The 17443-nt window shown below is 45.6% G+C and overlaps 2 long non-coding RNA genes across 3 annotated transcripts; one reads left to right on the forward strand and one right to left on the reverse strand.

Moving 5' to 3' along the window:
• Positions 1–245: 245 nt before the first annotated feature.
• LOC125946491 (uncharacterized) lies at positions 246–7653 on the reverse strand. Its single transcript, XR_007467615.1, has 3 exons — positions 7376–7653; positions 7219–7308; positions 246–1122 (listed from the first exon to the last, which is right to left on the reverse strand). It is a non-coding gene; the product is annotated as an uncharacterized LOC125946491 (long non-coding RNA).
• Positions 7654–9220: 1567 nt separating this feature from the next.
• On the forward strand, positions 9221–12783 carry LOC125946493 (uncharacterized). 2 transcript variants are annotated; one of them, XR_007467619.1, is made up of 3 exons: positions 9221–9349; positions 10465–11209; positions 12467–12783. It is a non-coding gene; the product is annotated as an uncharacterized LOC125946493 (long non-coding RNA). The 2 variants fall into 2 exon arrangements; XR_007467618.1 differs by lacking the exon at positions 9221–9349 and having other exon boundaries at positions 10347–10667; positions 11049–11209.
• Positions 12784–17443: the final 4660 nt, after the last annotated feature.

Below are 17443 nucleotides of genomic sequence, written 5' to 3' on the forward strand. Positions count from 1 at the left end.
AAAAAGGCTGCCCCCCTGAAGTGGTTGTATGTGAACACATTCTTCAGCTTGCATTCGGTGTTTCTGAACAGCTTTCAAAATTTTTTAAGTACAACTTATGTCCTGAAACAAATATTAAAGAAAGCATTGCATAACAAATTATATTAACTAAGTGCTGTGCAAAAAGCTATTCTGAGAAGCCTGTTTGCCAAATATGTATCCTTTCTTGATTGTTGCATGAAATGTCCTGTACAGGTGCAAGGCACATTCCATTTTTTGCAGAACCCGAAATTCATGTGCTTGCCAACACAAAGTTAACTGCAGTGCCGTCATAACTCATAAATGTTATCAACCTTGTCAATTGCATTTGGTGGCTGAAGTGCACTTTGTGTACTTCAGTGCACTGAAAACAGAATGGTTTCATTCCTTAGAATTTTCAAACTTACATTCTGAATTAATGAGCTTGAATTGTCCAAACATTTCTGTGCTGTAATACAGCCCTGCATGTCTTTTTATATCAAGAATGTGTTCATATGTACGTCTAGAAGAAAAAAAAACTACAGTTTGCAGTGGTCAAATGCTTTTATTCTGAACACTGACGTTGCATGAAACATAGTACACATAAAGTCTAGCTGCAAGAAAGTTGCTTCCTAATTTCAAAACTGGTGTTACTACAGCTAGTGGTATTTATGCTCGCCACCATTGCAAAGTGGCAGATTATCACCCACGAGTACTGCTAATGGTATTTTTTCTGTATGGGAGAACTAATTACCTTGAAATAATTGCCATGTGTTATTTTTCCAAAAGGTGGCTGCAGTAAATTCAGCAGAATGTAATGGGTGAAGATAGCTGGGATCACATCAGCAAATGCCGACACGGGGGCACTCAACTAATGGGATATGCCCGACTGTTTCAAGCAGGCATGTGCACCGGATGTTGGGTTTCTTTTCCACACATGCATCATACAAGAGATTCACAGCCTTGCATCCAGTGAAAATGCTGATGAAATCATTAAATCCGTCACAACCCACTGCATATGCTGTCTGAGGTGCCTCACGTGGTTGACTATTCTGCTGTGCTGTTTCATTAAAAGCACTGGTCGTTACAGAGTGGGCATGGTATCCATTGGCTGTTCAGATGCACCTAAGTGGGTAAAAAAAAAGACGGTTAAAGCCATATAACTTGCAGCTCATGCTGTGTGCATTCAATAGGGTGTACGCATGAATGACAGTGACCGGGCAAGCACGTCTTGTTGGTGCACTCTGTAGCGCGGACAAGAATGCGCATACTGTTGGAAGTGTGCACCAAATAAATGGTCTCATACACTGTCGTATGTTGCTGCAACCCTTCCAGAGTAAGAGAACGTAAGCTAAAGATGAAGTAGCAGAGTTCTGTCAGCATTTTCCAAGGTGTGCACGCGCATGCCCGATAAAACCAGGGAACTTTAGAACAGTGACAACACAATAGATTTCCCGTATCAACCTGCACAGAACCCACGGTGGATCTTTACAAATTCAAGTTTTGTTCTCGGCCCTTTTCAGCGAGTATGTCAACCATCGGTCATTTGACTATGCCTATTTGTCTCGTGCAAGCGTGTCGGATCACGTTCATGCGCATTTTTCATTGTGGTTTTCCAAGCACAGATGTAGCACATTGTTTACATAAAATCTGCACTAGTATCACTTCTAGCTTGTGCGTGTCACTGCGTAGTTTTTAATTTGGAACCGCAGTATGCAAACAAGGCTCCACTTTACTGCATTTTCGTGTTGTAGGCCGCCCGTAAGAACTCTGCGATCTCCACGACCTCTTGCTTAGCAGCAGAACACCACATCCATGGAGCCACCATAGGGGGGACACACAATTATATTTTGTCTAGTGGATTACTTCCCAAGCTCAAGGCATATTCAACTTCAATGGGCGGTTTGTATCGACCCAAAGTTACAGTTCATTATCAGCAGATAATTGAGCAAGCAGTTTAAATGAACAATTTCAAGGTGGAGCCAAATTCTACACATATGGCACATGCCTTATTGACCGAAGCATGCTTACTACAAGACAATCCTTTTGCTAAAAAAAGTGTGAAAAAAGTTCCCATTATTTCAGAGCTCCTATAGCTTCATGGTTGTTTGGAACCGCAAACACAAAACTGAAAAGAACAGTCTGAACAAGACAATGAGTGCAAGTTCTTCATTGTGCGTTTGCGCTTTCAAACAACGATGAACCTATACCAAGTGGCCCGGTTATGCACTTTCCAGCTATAGCTTGTGTTCGATAAGAATGGTGGCGGCACACATGTAGATAACAAACACAATGGCAGGCTTCTAAGATTAACTGCATGAAAACCTAGTCCATCATGAAATTTACTATGTTAGACTATTATTAGACTATGGCTAAAGTACTATCGACCAAAAAGTTTACGGACTCTCAGAAAACGCTTAATACCCGAGCAGCCTTTAAAAGTAGCCAGTAAAACTGCACATCACAATGTTGTTCACGTATACCAGTAGAGGCAGGAAATGGGAATACCAGGCTGCGGAGATATTCAGCTTTTTGTCAGGTCCCTTGGTCCGTAAACTTTTTTGGTCGATAGTACATTGTGGTGTGTTCTCAAGGCCACTATTTTCGTTGTTTGAAGGTTTAGGCATATCAGAAATGGCCACAGTTATTTTCTATGCCTAACCTTTGAAACAATGCGTGAACCCTTACCAGCGGCTTTCTGTTCTAAGTTGCATTGTTTTGCTTGCATCTGGACTAAATCTGGTCCCACAGCCCTATGACCCTGCTAAGCACCAAAAATGATGCAAAATTAATACATGTAAGCCGATTACTCCATGGTGGCAACACTCAGGGATGCGCTTATGTTCTTGCTGTAAACGTAAGAGAGTTTTAGATTAAAGGACGGAAGCGGCACTGCACACCTGCGGACCTAACATGTGCTTGGTTCTTTGGGGTGGCTGACTTAGAAGAAATATTGCTGAAACATTGCAAACTGAGATGAAGCAAGCCAAGACACGCTTTCATAAAACAATCGACGCTGAACAGGCCGACACGAACCGATTTGATGACAGCATTTCACACTGCACGTTGACGTCATCTTCCGAGAAATGAAGGCGACAAAATGCTGGTCATAATAAATTGGATCACAGTGCACTTCCACAGCAAACATCCTGTGCCAGAGGGCAAAATTTCTAGCCTTTGGGATTCGTTTGGCTCAGCTTTAATTACCACCTATGCATGTATACATTGTTTGCTTCTTCCTGTCAAAGATCTTTAGCATGAGTTAAGTTTCTTCTCCTTCAGGTCTTCCAGGCAGACGATTCTTCAGAGAGTCCTCGTAGTCGTCCGGTGACACTTTGCACTCAGGGAGGCCAACTTAGGAATACATCGGTTTATTGTAGGACAAAGTAGCATACATCGACGAGCGGCGGCTGATTATCAGCTCGCTCCTTCCCTCTTCATCTCTACACACTTTTTAAATACCCTTGTTTTAAGTCTCCTCGCTCACATTCTACCAATCAGTTCTTTTCGAAGAAGGCGGGATCATCAACAATACACTCTGTACCCGCCCCCATTTTCCAGTCCGGTTTTTGGAACACTCAGACCAACATCACTTAAACAAACGCCACATGGCCCTCTTGCTCGAAGTTCACATGCCTCAGTGCAGTTGCCCCGGTGCAATGGCATGCCCCGCGAACACATAAATCACCCCTCGAGCCACTAACCCTGGACATGCCGCAGAATCATACTCGAGCACGACATTGCCGCCAGGTTTCCCCTTACGTATGCTTGAAGGCGTAAACTGTCTCCCACACCGCAAAGGTAATGCCGCCACCCCCGGCAGTGCCTGTGTTTATGTTAGCCCCCAAGAATGCGCCTATATGCCGCTGAGTGATATGCGTGCGGTGAGGCGGCTGCTTCGCTTCTCGTTACGTACGCTTCTCCATTAAATGTCCATATATCTTGGGCACCGCAGTGGAAGTGCGCTATCCCCAGCTATAATGTTTTGCTTGGGCACGTAACCACAGACATACTAAGATAGGGACTCCTGAATGCTTCGATAGCACAATCTAAAGCTCTCATTTATGTTACTGCATAATCTTATTTGTAATATGTACTATCACAATGGCATAACAGCAAAGCACATGGCTTTCGATACATGCTCCACATGCGCAGATAAGTTATGGTGCTTGCGGCTTTGGCACCACAGCGCTTGAAAAAGGCATCCTTCACAGGACACATTCGGGGAGTTATGCCTCCACCTACTCGATATACATGGGTCTAGCCCACGAGACCAACAAGGTGACAGTAGCAGGGTGGGCCATCATGCTAGCTGGGAGGACTTTGGTCCGAGGATGACTTGACGTGAATGGGTACAGGATTTGTAGCAACCTGGTCATGGATGGTGGTTCTGCAAGCCAGCATGTGGTGCTGCACCCAGTGTGAGTAACGCACCCCTGGGCAAGGTGCTCGGCGAATCTGTTTGGCAGGACACATGTATTGCAGCGGTGGTGAAATTGTCGAGAGTCTTCCTCGTATGCGGGGAGGTACTTGGATAGAATCCTAGTGCCACTGGGAACCTATTAGATTTTTATTGAGTAGAGATGTCCTCCGGCCTGGTGCTCAGTTGTTTGTAGGAGTTTTCATGTCGAAAGGGGCGCTATAGAGATTTGAAAGGTGCCCCTTGTCTCACCACAACAATGGTGACCCAGACGAGCATTTGCCACTGCTGTGGGAGGCTGAGTAGCGCTGCCGCCTGGTACCCACCGGTAAAATAGGTATAACTGTGCTTCCGGTCAGGTGCTCAGCCATTACGGGATACTTTGAAAGGGGTGCTTCTTTCCAATCCAAGGGCATCCCCACCTAACAGCTGTATTAGGATGCCACACAGGAAACTGCTGCCATGGAAGCCACCCAGACCCATTCTCTGTAATCCCTAGAGGGCCCCTTGCAAGATGAAAACTCGTAGAAGGTGCCGAGCACTGGGCCAGGGGACATCTATACCCATTAGAACTGGCGAGTTTCTGGCGGTGAACAGCGGATGATAAGAGTGGTATAGAATCGAACGGAAGGAATAATCTATATTATACTGGCCCAGGGGGGGTGGGGGTATTCTGGAAGAGTCCACCTAGTGGACTGTCCACTTCGGCTGTCGCCATTAGCGCCAGCTTCACGAGCGCGAAGGTGCCAGCCAGTATCCTTCGTGCTCATGAAGCTGGAGCCAATGGCGACAGCTGAAGTGGACAGTCCACTAGGTGGACTCTTACAGAATAACCCCCCTAGATCTCAGTTATTGTGAAGATATCAGCAACACGGATTTGTTATTAGAGACAGATTTGACTGTCAGGTTTTCCATTAGTGCCATTGCTGACACAAATGAAATGTGTCGTATATATCCTGAAACACTTATGATTGGAAATGTGTGGCAATTTTGAATAACATGTGCAAACTGTTTCAGGAAAATGTGTGGGAAGGTAGACGGTTGGGTGTTCTTGCTAGGTGCCAGTATGTTGTTGTTTGTAGCGGGTTCACATTCAAGGTTTTTCACAATGTCATGCACCAGGCACATTTTAAAATATATATGCTACGCCCATGCTAATTCCAAGTGAACTCGCGTTGCACCAGAGGTAACGAATATAAAGCAACGAACAAGATGGCCACGCCATTTAAGGTGTCAAAACATTGCTTAAATAAAAATGCGCTGAGATTTTCCTGCATTGTTTTGTTTTCCACAGCCCCAACACTACAAGATCTTGCATCTGAAATATGTTGGACTAATTGTGCGATAAACTAGGGCACATTATTCAACTTGTTTAAAAAATAATGAAGAAATTATGAGAAGTTGTTCACTTCCCATTTAAGATCAAAGAAGAGACAAGCAAGCATGCATTATTGAATTCGTCTTCATGTTGCCTTCACTCAATGCTATACACATCTGATTGGTTATACTGACAGACTGAGCCACAATTCTATAGCACTGACTTTTCGCGTTCATGTGTGGTCAGGGCCAGTATTTTGCAGCGATGCCTTTCCGGTAATAATGCCTTTTCGCATTTTGTCAGTGGTCAGAGCGACGGTCCGCTCGCGTTATCAGCGGGATCAGCCGGCCGTGAGCGGTGGATGATAAGACTATTATAGAATAAGTCATAAGGCATTGCTACAAAATCGCGGCCCTGAGCAACACGCTGTCACTCTGACCACTCACGAATGCAAAAGGCCATTAGTACTGGAAAAGGAATCGCTACAAAATCTTATCCCTGAACTGTAAATACTGCCACATGCCCGAGATCCTGCAGCACATTTTTGCAACATCTGTTACCAGTTGCGACAGCAGCAGATGGTGCCCCCTGTGCTTGCAAGCAACAAAGGCAAAGATTATCAGAAGCTGAAATTCTGGGTGCTTACCGTGACAGCATTGCAGCAAGAAATAGCTACGAGTGCTGTTCTAGACTATTTGCAGAACACAGGACTATACTTGAGGTTTAGAGAGACCACTGCGTTATGTGATTATTGTGCACATATGATCTTTTTTTTCCTCAACAGCTTTCAAGACATTTTTTCCCCTTTCCACCTTCCCCTTAGCAGAGTAGTGGGCAAGAACATACTAGTTCAGGCTCACCTCTGCTTTTCATTCCTACGAAACAAATTTTCCCTCTCGCTTGTCAGCTATGAGAACAAGGTTATTTGGTAAAAATATCTGCACCCCTGTAGCAGCTGCTGTTCATGATCAATTTGGGTTCAAGATTATTACCTGTCGTCTTGTAACATTACATTTAATGTAAAGTGTTGCTGCATACATTTCTGGCTCGTAAGCCGCTGTGAAGCGGGCAGGTGTAGTAGAATATGAAAACTAATCGGCCAGCAATTTTTTTTTTCAAGTGCACGTAAGATCGTATTTGAAGCAATTCAGATTTTACAAAGGACATATCTGCAGCTTTCTTTTTAATGTAATCAATGACCAAGGGAAACAGTAAATCATTCAATGCAGCGTGCATACATCAGCGGCGTATACACCTTCGCATTGTTTACGTGTTATGAAAGACACGAACTTGCGCTCACATCGAGATGTGCTAGCACTGACAAATTTGAAAAACATGTTAGCTCGCGACGATTGGGTGTTGCAGAAGATAATGCGAGGGCCATGAAGTCACGATCGCAGTCTCTACTTCAATCGCATGCCGCAAAAAAGGTATGGGTGGCATGCACGCGACGTAAATTTAAGCCATGGTTTTTCCAACTCACCATTGCGTCGGCATTTTCAGGGTCGAAGCAGCTTACGTATCTTGAAAGTGAAATGGCAGGGCTCACGTCGCGCTACAGCTGGAGCAAGGCCTAAAATTTAAAAAGAAAAATGAATATGCATCGCCGCTTTATGTCACAAGTTGCAGTTTCGGCAGACGTACCTTGAGATCGCAGTCCTTTGTGGGTTGGCGGTAATGCGGTCGACGACGTTCTCACCGCGAATTCTTGTATGCGGCCGCTCCCGCGCAACGTGCATGCTTGTCTTGGGCTAGCGGATGCTTCTAGGCACACAGGGACTGGGGACATGGCAGGCATGGCCGAGGAATCATTCCCTAGCTACTTTCACGCCTACCTAGGGGCAGGGAGTACCTCGCTGACCCCACGTGATATCCGGTTTCGACCCAAACCGGGTACAGCCGCGCTGCGGCGATACGCTTCTGTTCAGGTGGCCGTGTTAGCTTAAAACCCCTATATATAAAAAGTAGCGCCATTCTTAGATCTTGCCGCCACCGCGCTCACCCCGGCGTTTACTCCTTGCCGCCTCCTGTCGCCCCAGCCTCCTCCGCTCCCCCATTGGCCAATCCGTGTCACGTGGAAGCACGCGTTGCGCTTTTGTAGATTTTTTTTTCTTTCCAGCGCGCTCCGACTGCCATTCTCGGGCCTGTGCGACGAAAGTATTGTACGCACAAACGGATCAAACGTGTCAGGGGCAAGAACTTCGTTGTGATAACATGCTGCTGCACCTTATATATATATATATATATATATATATATATATATATATATATATATATATATATATATATATGCTGCACCTTAAGTTGCCGCAACCGACAAGGCGAGGGCAAAAGGCTTTTTTTTTGTTTTTCATCCGGCGTGCGCAAACGCTTGCTGCACACTATGATATTTGCGCCGTCTCGCATCGTCGCGTTGCTACTTCCAAAACGGCATTATTAAGACCAGTTACTGACTGACGAAGCAAAATCGCGCCTCATAAACTTCTCCGCAGGGCGCGATCGAAGTTTTCCTCAGATTTCCTCTGGTAGCGCGTTAGCTAGCTGTCGTCTGCCACGGCAGGCCCGACACAGGCGGCGCCACTGTCGTTATCACGCCTCGATCGCGCTGGTCGCGCCGATCGCGATAGTGGAACGGAGGAGGAGGGAAGTGGATGGCGCTACTTTTTATATATAGCGGCTTTATGTTAGCTGAGGGACTAGCGGCACCTATCGGCAAAAGGGAGAAATACCTCGTGCGACTGCCGAGCGAGGCGGGAAGGAAGAGATCACGTGACGACGAGCGTTCGAGGCGTGAAGACGCGGCCGCCGAGATGCGGATCATCCCAGGAAGCAAAAGTCGGCTACAAGCCTTCCTGACTCGGCTTGACCCAGCTTGACACGGCTAGTGCTAAGTTAAGCTCCAAATTAGACGTCTTCTGTATAGCTTATATGTCTAGTCTTGAAGACTTCTGCTGTAAGACCTGGTGGAGACGTACAGGCTCTGGTAGACGTTTTTAAAGTCAATCTCCAAGTCTTGCAAGCAAAACTTGCGCACATTTTTACTACCAGCTTGCAACGATTCCTTCGACAGCACCATCAGTGGAATGATTACATCGTTATGGTATCGTCATATAACAGCTCTCCGCACAAAACAGTGTATTACCAGCGTACTGCAAGGTTTATGCTCGAGTCGATTTCGCATAGGCCGCTAGTTAGACGGTTACAGCGCGCGTACCAAGTATCAGCCATTGAGGAAGGTACCTTCCTCCATGGCCAATTCAAACCTACCGCGTCAGCTAAAACTGAAAGCCGCGCCATAGTTTCGTGTGCGGGTGATGGCAATACAACAAAACCTTTCAATAAAATGTGTGCCGTTATTACACAATTCGTAAAAGCTTTAATAAAACATTTTGAACGAAGTTTCACAGGCTAGTATAACATGGTGTGGCACAACAGTTGGTACGCTACTATGGCTTGGCCGCTTCCAACGCTTCTCTCCCGCGCCATTGTCTCCGTTCGCGCTTGCCATAGCGCGCATGGCCGCGCGCTCGCGCTTTGCAAATGATTCAACGGGTCGGTTTCGTGCGCACATCGCTTTCTGTGTGTTTCTGCGTTGATGGCTCAGCTTCACTTTGGTAAGTGGTTAAAGTTTTTCTCTCTTTTTAAAGCTCTGTCGCACGATTGTAGCACCACCCTCTTGGTTGATTGTTTGACATGCAACGGCTATTGTTTCACACTTTCTCGCGGCACGTCCGATGTCACGGACACGATATATAAGCTCGTCAGGTTGGGATTACATTTTGGTTGGTGTGGGATAATTCACTGCCATTAGCATCGACTGTCCGTGCTAAAATTGTTACATCGGCAACCACTTCTCACGGAGTCGCCGCCTAGTTTCCTCGTGGTCGAAAGTTGCGAATTTTTTAATAAGCTGGTGCTGTAATTATATAAACGCGAGCTATGCCACTTATTGACTTATATGACTTCGTTGATGGTCTTAAGACTGCATCACTATGCGAATAATATATCTGCGTCCCCGACTAATTGCATTGAGACGTTAGCACGTGCGTTTTATATACGTCTGCTGCATTCATTTTGTGAAGAACAAATGCAAAGCAACAACAGCTTAATTTGGGCGAGTTGGTTCATACTGAATAACGTAGGTACAGCGCAACAACTTTTGTAAGGAAACGGAGACAGGAAAGAACGCTGTATCTGCGTTATGTAGTACGCTGTACCAGCGTTCTTTCCCGTCTCATTGTTTCCTTCCAAAAATTGGTGCGCTGTACCTACGTTATCCAAAAGCAAAGCGGCGCACAAAAACAAAATGAGAGTTTGTGCGAACTCCCTTGTGGCACTAATATGTATAAGATATGCTTTGATTCATTTTTTGTAGTACTAAAGGCCTTGAACAGCAAAAGTATGACAGCCTGCGCAATGCAAGCACTTCTATGGATGAATGCTACCCGTAGTGCAGTGAGGCCATGATTTCAGCGAAGAATACCAACCATAGTGACATAATCTTGAGCCAGGTTGCATAATCTTGAGCCAGGTTGCACCTCAGATAGGAAATGATGGCACTAGTTCCCAAAAGCTTGGATGGGACTTGAAATACAACGAGCAGAACAGGATCGAACATGTGCAGCTATATAGGAGTATACTCATGCATGTAGAAGTTGCGTCGTGCAACATGTTATTAGCTACCGTCCAAGCTGTCAAAGTGTGCATGGCTCTTGTCTATCTTTTCTAGGTGCTTTCAGACATTCACGTACTAATCACAGACATGGGAAGACTATAAGACGTCAAGATGAAAGGCTCCTAGCAGCTCTCAGTGTTCCCAACGAAACTGGCAGAATGGCAGTGGCTGATTACAAGCTGCCTTTGGTGAACAAAAAAACCGTGACCACAGTAGAATCCGAGCAGAGCTCCAATCCTGCATTCTGATGACACCTTGTAAGTAAAAGCTTTATTAATTGACTACATGAGCACATTTTTATAATAACTCGTGCCAGGTGTAACTAATGCCTTTTATATGCATGTTAAATTGACTTCATTGTTTTATTGAAATTGTGTGGCTTCATGTTTTTGAGTTGTATACGCAGTAGTTTCAGTTAATACTTTTTTATACTATGGCTGTTTACATCTTGGCAGTTTTTGTGTGTAAATATTGCTGCAGTAATTTCTCTGGAATGCATAATCATCTAGTGTCATCTGCCTTACCTTTTCTGCGGATTTAATACCCGCCTTCATGCAGCTACTGTAATATCCACAGTGTGTATATTTGGTGTTTTCGGCTTTGAATCCCTTTTGTTCTCTTCCAAATTTTTTTTTCAGATACAACGGCTCTCTGTTATGGGGGGCTGGTACTTAAGAAGCTTTACTGCGGGCATCCTACCCACTATTTTCAGACTGTTTTGGTGGAAACTTAAGCTAGACTCTAGGCCAGCGGCGGAAAAAGAGCTTCAGGGACATGCATGTCTACAGTGTCATGGAAGGTAAGATTAGAGGGCTGCTGTTTGACTGGGCCTAGAGATAAAGTGCAGTGACTCTTACTCACAAAATACATGCTATTTTGAATGAAAAAAATAAATAAAAACATGAACACATTTGAAAAAAAAATATCATCCATCCAGTGTAGCTAAGTCGGGTGGACATCTTTTTCTTTTATAAGCCTTCCTCCCCCTTGCAGTTCCATAGAACTGATGTTCCACAAATTTTATTTACGCGTTGCAAATCTGTTCGTATGTAGCAATGGTTCGGATATCAGCCACAACTGCTGATACCGTGTACATGTGCTACTTGCACTGTTTGACTAGATGGTTTGGTATTCCAGAAGCTATTCATAGCAATACCACGTGGGAAAATGTGATGACCGATGCCATTCGCCAAGCAGCAACTGCCTGGTTGAAGAATTGCAGTTTGCGAGCAGATAAAAAGCCAGCACGTTACGTTAAGCTTAGTGTTCAAGTAATTTTATATAGAAATTTAAGATATATTTACGTTTTTAACTGAGTCAGCATCATGTAGCATGTTTACATCTCATTAAAATCGACTGTTGGTTCTAGATCAGAAGTGCATGGTATGGGATTAATATTTTGTCTTGGCGTTCTAAACTCTACTTATATCAGTCTGTTCTCAATCGCCAGATAACTTCCAACGACCATCTATGCATGATGTTGTGACATCATGCTTTACTGTGGCCATAGGGAAACTTGTATACATTCTGAAGAATTTTACTTTCGACAATAAATTCTGGGAACCCCAAGTAGAGTTGGCGTTCAGGGCCACTTGCTTACATGATGCAGTGTAAAAGAAAGATATAAATATTTACTTCCAGGCAGCAAAAGGACATGGGAGATGCTTTAGGTGAATGTGAAAAGGCATTTTAAATTATAGAATGAATTATACCTGTCTTCTGGCACTTGCTTATGCCTGCAGATTTTAAGCAGTTTTTTATGTGTTGTATTTGTTTCTTTTATGCCATTGTTCAGTCTTGTGGGGACAGCCACTGAAAGGCCAGGCTTATAACAAGTATAACTATGCATCATGAGTGCATCAGTTCTATACTGTTTGAAAGTGGTGTGCGCATTACGTGCCCTTAACAGTAGTCACCGAGAGAAAACAAAGTGTATTCGCAAATTTTTCTAATATGTAGAGATTATTTCTTAGTCATGTTTATGCTAAGCATTTAGCTTTTACTGGCCTTACTATAAGTGAGTCTGGTCTTTTTTCCCTTTTTTCGACTGGTGCAGATGCATCAAAGGATACTGGACCTGCCGCCAGCTGACATGCCTTTCTTCCTCCTTAGTTCTGTTAAGATGTGGGTTCAGTTTTTCTAGACATGCAATCCATAATATATGCAGTCTAGTCAAATCAGTGCACGGCATTACATGCCATTCATTTGGCATGTATATGTATATATGTATATGGCATGTATATATTTAGTCAGAATCAAAGCAGGACAAGCACATGTACATAATTTGCAAGAATAAAATTTTGTTTTTTGCTAATTTTGCTGCCTCTTAAACATTGTTATGAAATGCTGGCTACAGAAGAGGCATTTTACAAGATGTCTTTTCAATGTGCCTCATTTCAATGTGCCCTTGTGTGCTGCATGAATTTTGCTTGTGTTAGCAGTATACCCAAATTAATCGTGCGCTAATGCAGATCACAGGTACTGCTATTGTTTTCTTGGAACCAGTGGTGCGATTCAGGATTTCTAGGAAATGTACATATATTGAATGCGACTGGCTTTAACTTCAAAATAAAAACACGCAAAGCTACTAAGCTGAAAAAAGTTCAGAATTATGTGTTAAATGCATGCTTTTCCAAAGGCATAAATATTAAAGGCTGCATAGATTCCATAGTTTGGTAATGAAATCTGTCAAGGTATAATAGTGAGAGCCCATCTGTGACGTGCAAGCATGTATACATACATATGCCAACAATGTCATTTATGCACTGAAATAACATTCTTCCAAAGTGAATAGACTCGCAAGAACATTAATACACTTTGCAAGTGAACAGCACTGTAGAAATTGCATGTCGCACACGGCCTCTCAACATTATACCTTCACAGATTTTATTACAAACTGTGAAATCTATGTGGCTCCTTTTAATATTTATGCCTTTGCAAAAGCATGCATTTAGACCATTATACTGAACTTTTTCAGCTTAGTAGCTTTGGTGTGTTTTAGTTTTGAAGGTAAAGCCAGTCACATTCAATATATCTACATTGGTTAGAAATCCTGAATCACAAGACTGGTTAGAAGAAAAGCATATCAGGACCCGACTACTCGGCTTGTAGAAACCGGATAGTAGACAACCTCTTGGCTTGAACAAGCCCAAATGTAGACGTCTTCTAGATGGGTTTGTGCTACCTGGGATGTAATCTGAATGCATCGTTAATAAATCAAGTTGTTTTTAGTCATCGATCGTGCCATCATATGCGTCAACCCCTGACACACTGCACATTTCTTCATATCCAATAACGACCTGCTTCAAACAGGGGCGTAGCCAGAAATTTTTTTCGGGGGGGTGTTCACCGGCCCGACCGGGGGGGAGGGGGTGGAGGGGGCCCAAGCGTCTGCTTTCTCTACGTGGCGTGATCGATAATAAATATCGGTAGTTTAAGCAGACTCTATACATGTATCTCAAAGACATGGGACCCCCCCCCCCCCCTCGCGTGTGCTTGTGAAGAAATTAAGTAAAACGTAAAGCAAGCTCAGTCAAATACAGTAAGCACGACAGGCACAGTGGGCGTTTGGAGCAACGGTCTCTCATCGCGCCATTGAATGGACCAGTCTTCGAAAACGCATCATTGAGACGACCCGCCCGATCGGAGAAGCCATCATTAATTGTTAATCTTCGTTAAGCGTAGGTGGCGTCGTCCTCGTCGGGGCGAAGTGCGTTCCACAAGTCAAGGTCGGCTATACACGTGAAAATGTATGCGTGACCAGGCTATACATACTCCCATAGCAATAACTTGTTCGCTGCGTCTTTGCGCTAGAAAACTTAAGTACGCACAAAAACGGGGAAGGCTTTTTTTTTTTTTTTTTTTCGAAGCTTTCGTCGCCCTGCTCCCTCATACGAGAGGGTTGCATTTCCTGCGGCAAGTGCATGGGCCGCTTTGTCTTCCGCTGTGTGCGAGTCTGCAGCCGTCATTTGCCTTTACGTCAACAGATTCAGAATTGTACAGAATATTTCACCGCACAGCATAGATATGGCATGTGTACGCATTTTAAGTAGTGCGTGCAACTCATTTCTGCTTCACTTACGCCGGTGCAAACAGGAAACGGCCTTGTACCTCACAGGATCTCAACTGATTGGTGTACTAGTGATTAGAGCACTGCACGGGCTCGGGCTTACCCGAAAGCGCGGGCCCGGCCCGGCCCGGCCCGGCCCGTGGGCGGGGCCGGGACGGGTAGAACAGTCTTTTCACGGGCTCGGGCTGGGCTCGGGCACGGCGTGTGCTTTTTGACCCGGGCCGGGGCCGGGCTCGGGTTTTTTGACGCGGGTCCGGGCCGGGCTCGGGCTTTCTGGTGGTGTGCATGTAACGTGCAGCGAGTTATTCTCGGGCGTCTCAACTCTGAAGAACATTATTTTTCGGTCTCGGGCCGGGTTCGGGCCGGTTTCGAGTCGGGCTCAGGCCGGGTTCGGGCCTAAGGTAAAGGGGTGGCGGGCCGGGCCGGGCGGGTAACGTAGATTATTTCCGGGCCCGGGCCGGGCCCAGGTCTCGCCATAAAAGTTTTGATCGGGCTCGGGCGGGCCGCCCAACGTAAAAACAGGCCCGGGCCGGGCCCGGGCTGAAAAAATCGGCCCGTGCAGTGCTCTACTAGTGATGCAGGAATGAACTCCGGTCTTGTTCAGTGCATAGTGCACATAATCAATTTCTCAGGACGCGTGAACTCCGACGAGAACTGTCAGCGCCTGCAACAAGAGTTTACTTACGCTGTACTGCGCACAGCAGTAATCCATGCTTGTCGGCTGTCTGTTTCGTTCATTCTGTTGCGAGTCGGTGGAATTTCACTGCTGGCATCAACCCCTTCGTGTGTACATTGCTGGTTTGGGATTCCACAACACAACAGCAACTACCAGCCTTGCGCAATTGCTGGTTTGGGATTCAACAACACTACAGTAACAACCAGCCTTCCGTAGGGGCGCAATCGCATACAAGAGACGTTTCGCGCGCAGACTGGCTACGTTCACACTTGGGAAGCGGCAAGCGGGCGGAAAGGCCAAAGCTGCCGGAAAATCTTTTCCGCGCATGTCCAAGTTGTTCACATATGTTTTGCTACCGCCGCTGCCGCTTTCGTCCACATCCATCTAGTCTGCGTACGTTTGTCGGCGTGGTGGCGCTCATTATCGCATTATTTCGAGCGGTATGTTCACTCATTGACCCACCCGTCATCAAAAGTGATCATTTTGTGCAACTTCGCGTGTCATTTGCGACCTTAGGTAAATTCCTCGTTGGCGTTCCGTGATTCTCCTCACACGGGCGCGGTAGCGCCGATCGAGTCACAAGTTGGTGCCTTGGCGTGATTATATTTCTTTAATAGCTTTTATTTACAAGTTGTAATAACATTTCATCATTTCGTATTATTGTCGGCGCCTCCAGGACACCAAAGCGGCAACGGGAACACCAAAGCTAAAACGCGGGCTGGCCCTTGTGTTGGGGCTCGCCAAAGCCTGCGCGTCCTACGTGAGACCTACGCTCCCAATCTATCGTCGCGACGAGAAAAGCACCCCGCGACTTCTGCAACATACCGTGCACGTGCACGAATTATGGAGCGCCAACGAGGAATCTGCCCAACTATTGTCAGCCATGGAAGTGGAAGAAGAAATGGCTTTTATACTTCTACCTACTTGTTTTCTAGAAATGGACAATGAATAAACGGAAGACGCGGACACCTTGGAAACGGTGGTGGTGGGTTCGCCTGGCTTTGCAAAAGCGTGAGAAGTTGGGTCACGCCAAGGCTACGTTGCCGCACCTCCGGTCGCGCGACATACTATCGCGAGTATTGCTGACAGTACGTTTTAGTACCACTCTTGTCGTAGAGCAAGGGGTGGTTCTTGATCGCGTCTATCAGCATTGCAGCCTACACTTTTGGTGCCATGTTCAATTTTACGACCGGTTGTTTACATATGCTAGTGTAGCTTCCGGTCGAGCAGAACGATTATCCGCCGCGTTTCCGCTTCGCCATAGCGAAAAAATCGGTCGGAGACCGATTTGGCTCGCCGCTTGTGTTTCTGCCTGTTTGGCCGCCTATAGCGGGTGGATTTTTGCAAGATTTTGCCGCTTCCGACAGCTCCGAGACCAAGTGTGAACGTAGCCTAAGATCCTGCGCGAGCGCGGCCTAACCGGCACCTGAAGGGAAGCGGCGGAAATGTATACGGGAATTTCGACCACCTGGGGTCTTTAACGTGCACCTAAATTTAAGTAAACGCTTTCATCTAAAATGCGGCTGCCGCATTTGTTGCTTCAGAATGCGGCCGCCACATTCTCGCCCAAAACCTCAGAGAGCGTCAAAGCCTTCACAAACACCGTGACAGTTTTTTTCCATATGCAGAAATGATTCGCTGTAAATTACCAACCCAAACGGAAGCGCCCAGGAATGAAATTGTGATATAGTAGCACCGGTTCCTTGAATTATGTCAGCGCGAAGCGACGTGAACAAAGGGTGGGTAAGTGGGGCGGGGGGGGGGGGGGGTCGCTGAAAAAATTTCGGGGGGGGGGGTCAAACCCCCCCCCCCCCTGGCTACGCCCCTGGCTTCAAATATCTCTGTTGAAACGATCTCTTCAAAAATCTGTTGATCGAGCAGCTTATTATATTTCTTTTTTTTTTCAGTCGGCCTTTTTTTTTTTTTTTCGCTTACGACTCGCGATGGGCAGCAGCGTTACGTCCGTGAAAGCATTGCTTTCGAGCAAACCTTTTCAAATTAAGTTTTCGTTCATGTCCACGAGATAGCAAATTTCAGTGTTACATTAGCCGCTATATTTTCCAATCTCATGTGACCTAGATTTAAGCTACCTCAGGTTGTATTTACGCGCCGAGGCTTTTAGCAAAAATAGTTGTCAGCTGAAAATCAAAGCGGTGTGCCACTTTTTGGATGTTGTGATATTTGTGAAATTGACTATATTTTTCCCTAGTCATGCTAAGCTACTTACCAGTCACATGCTTGGACTTCCTGAAGGAGTACTTGAAAGGTTTTCCTTCCAACCCAGTATT

Source organism: Dermacentor silvarum, chromosome 7 (assembly GCF_013339745.2).
Source record: "Dermacentor silvarum isolate Dsil-2018 chromosome 7, BIME_Dsil_1.4, whole genome shotgun sequence".
Classification (NCBI taxonomy): domain Eukaryota; kingdom Metazoa; phylum Arthropoda; class Arachnida; order Ixodida; family Ixodidae; genus Dermacentor; species Dermacentor silvarum.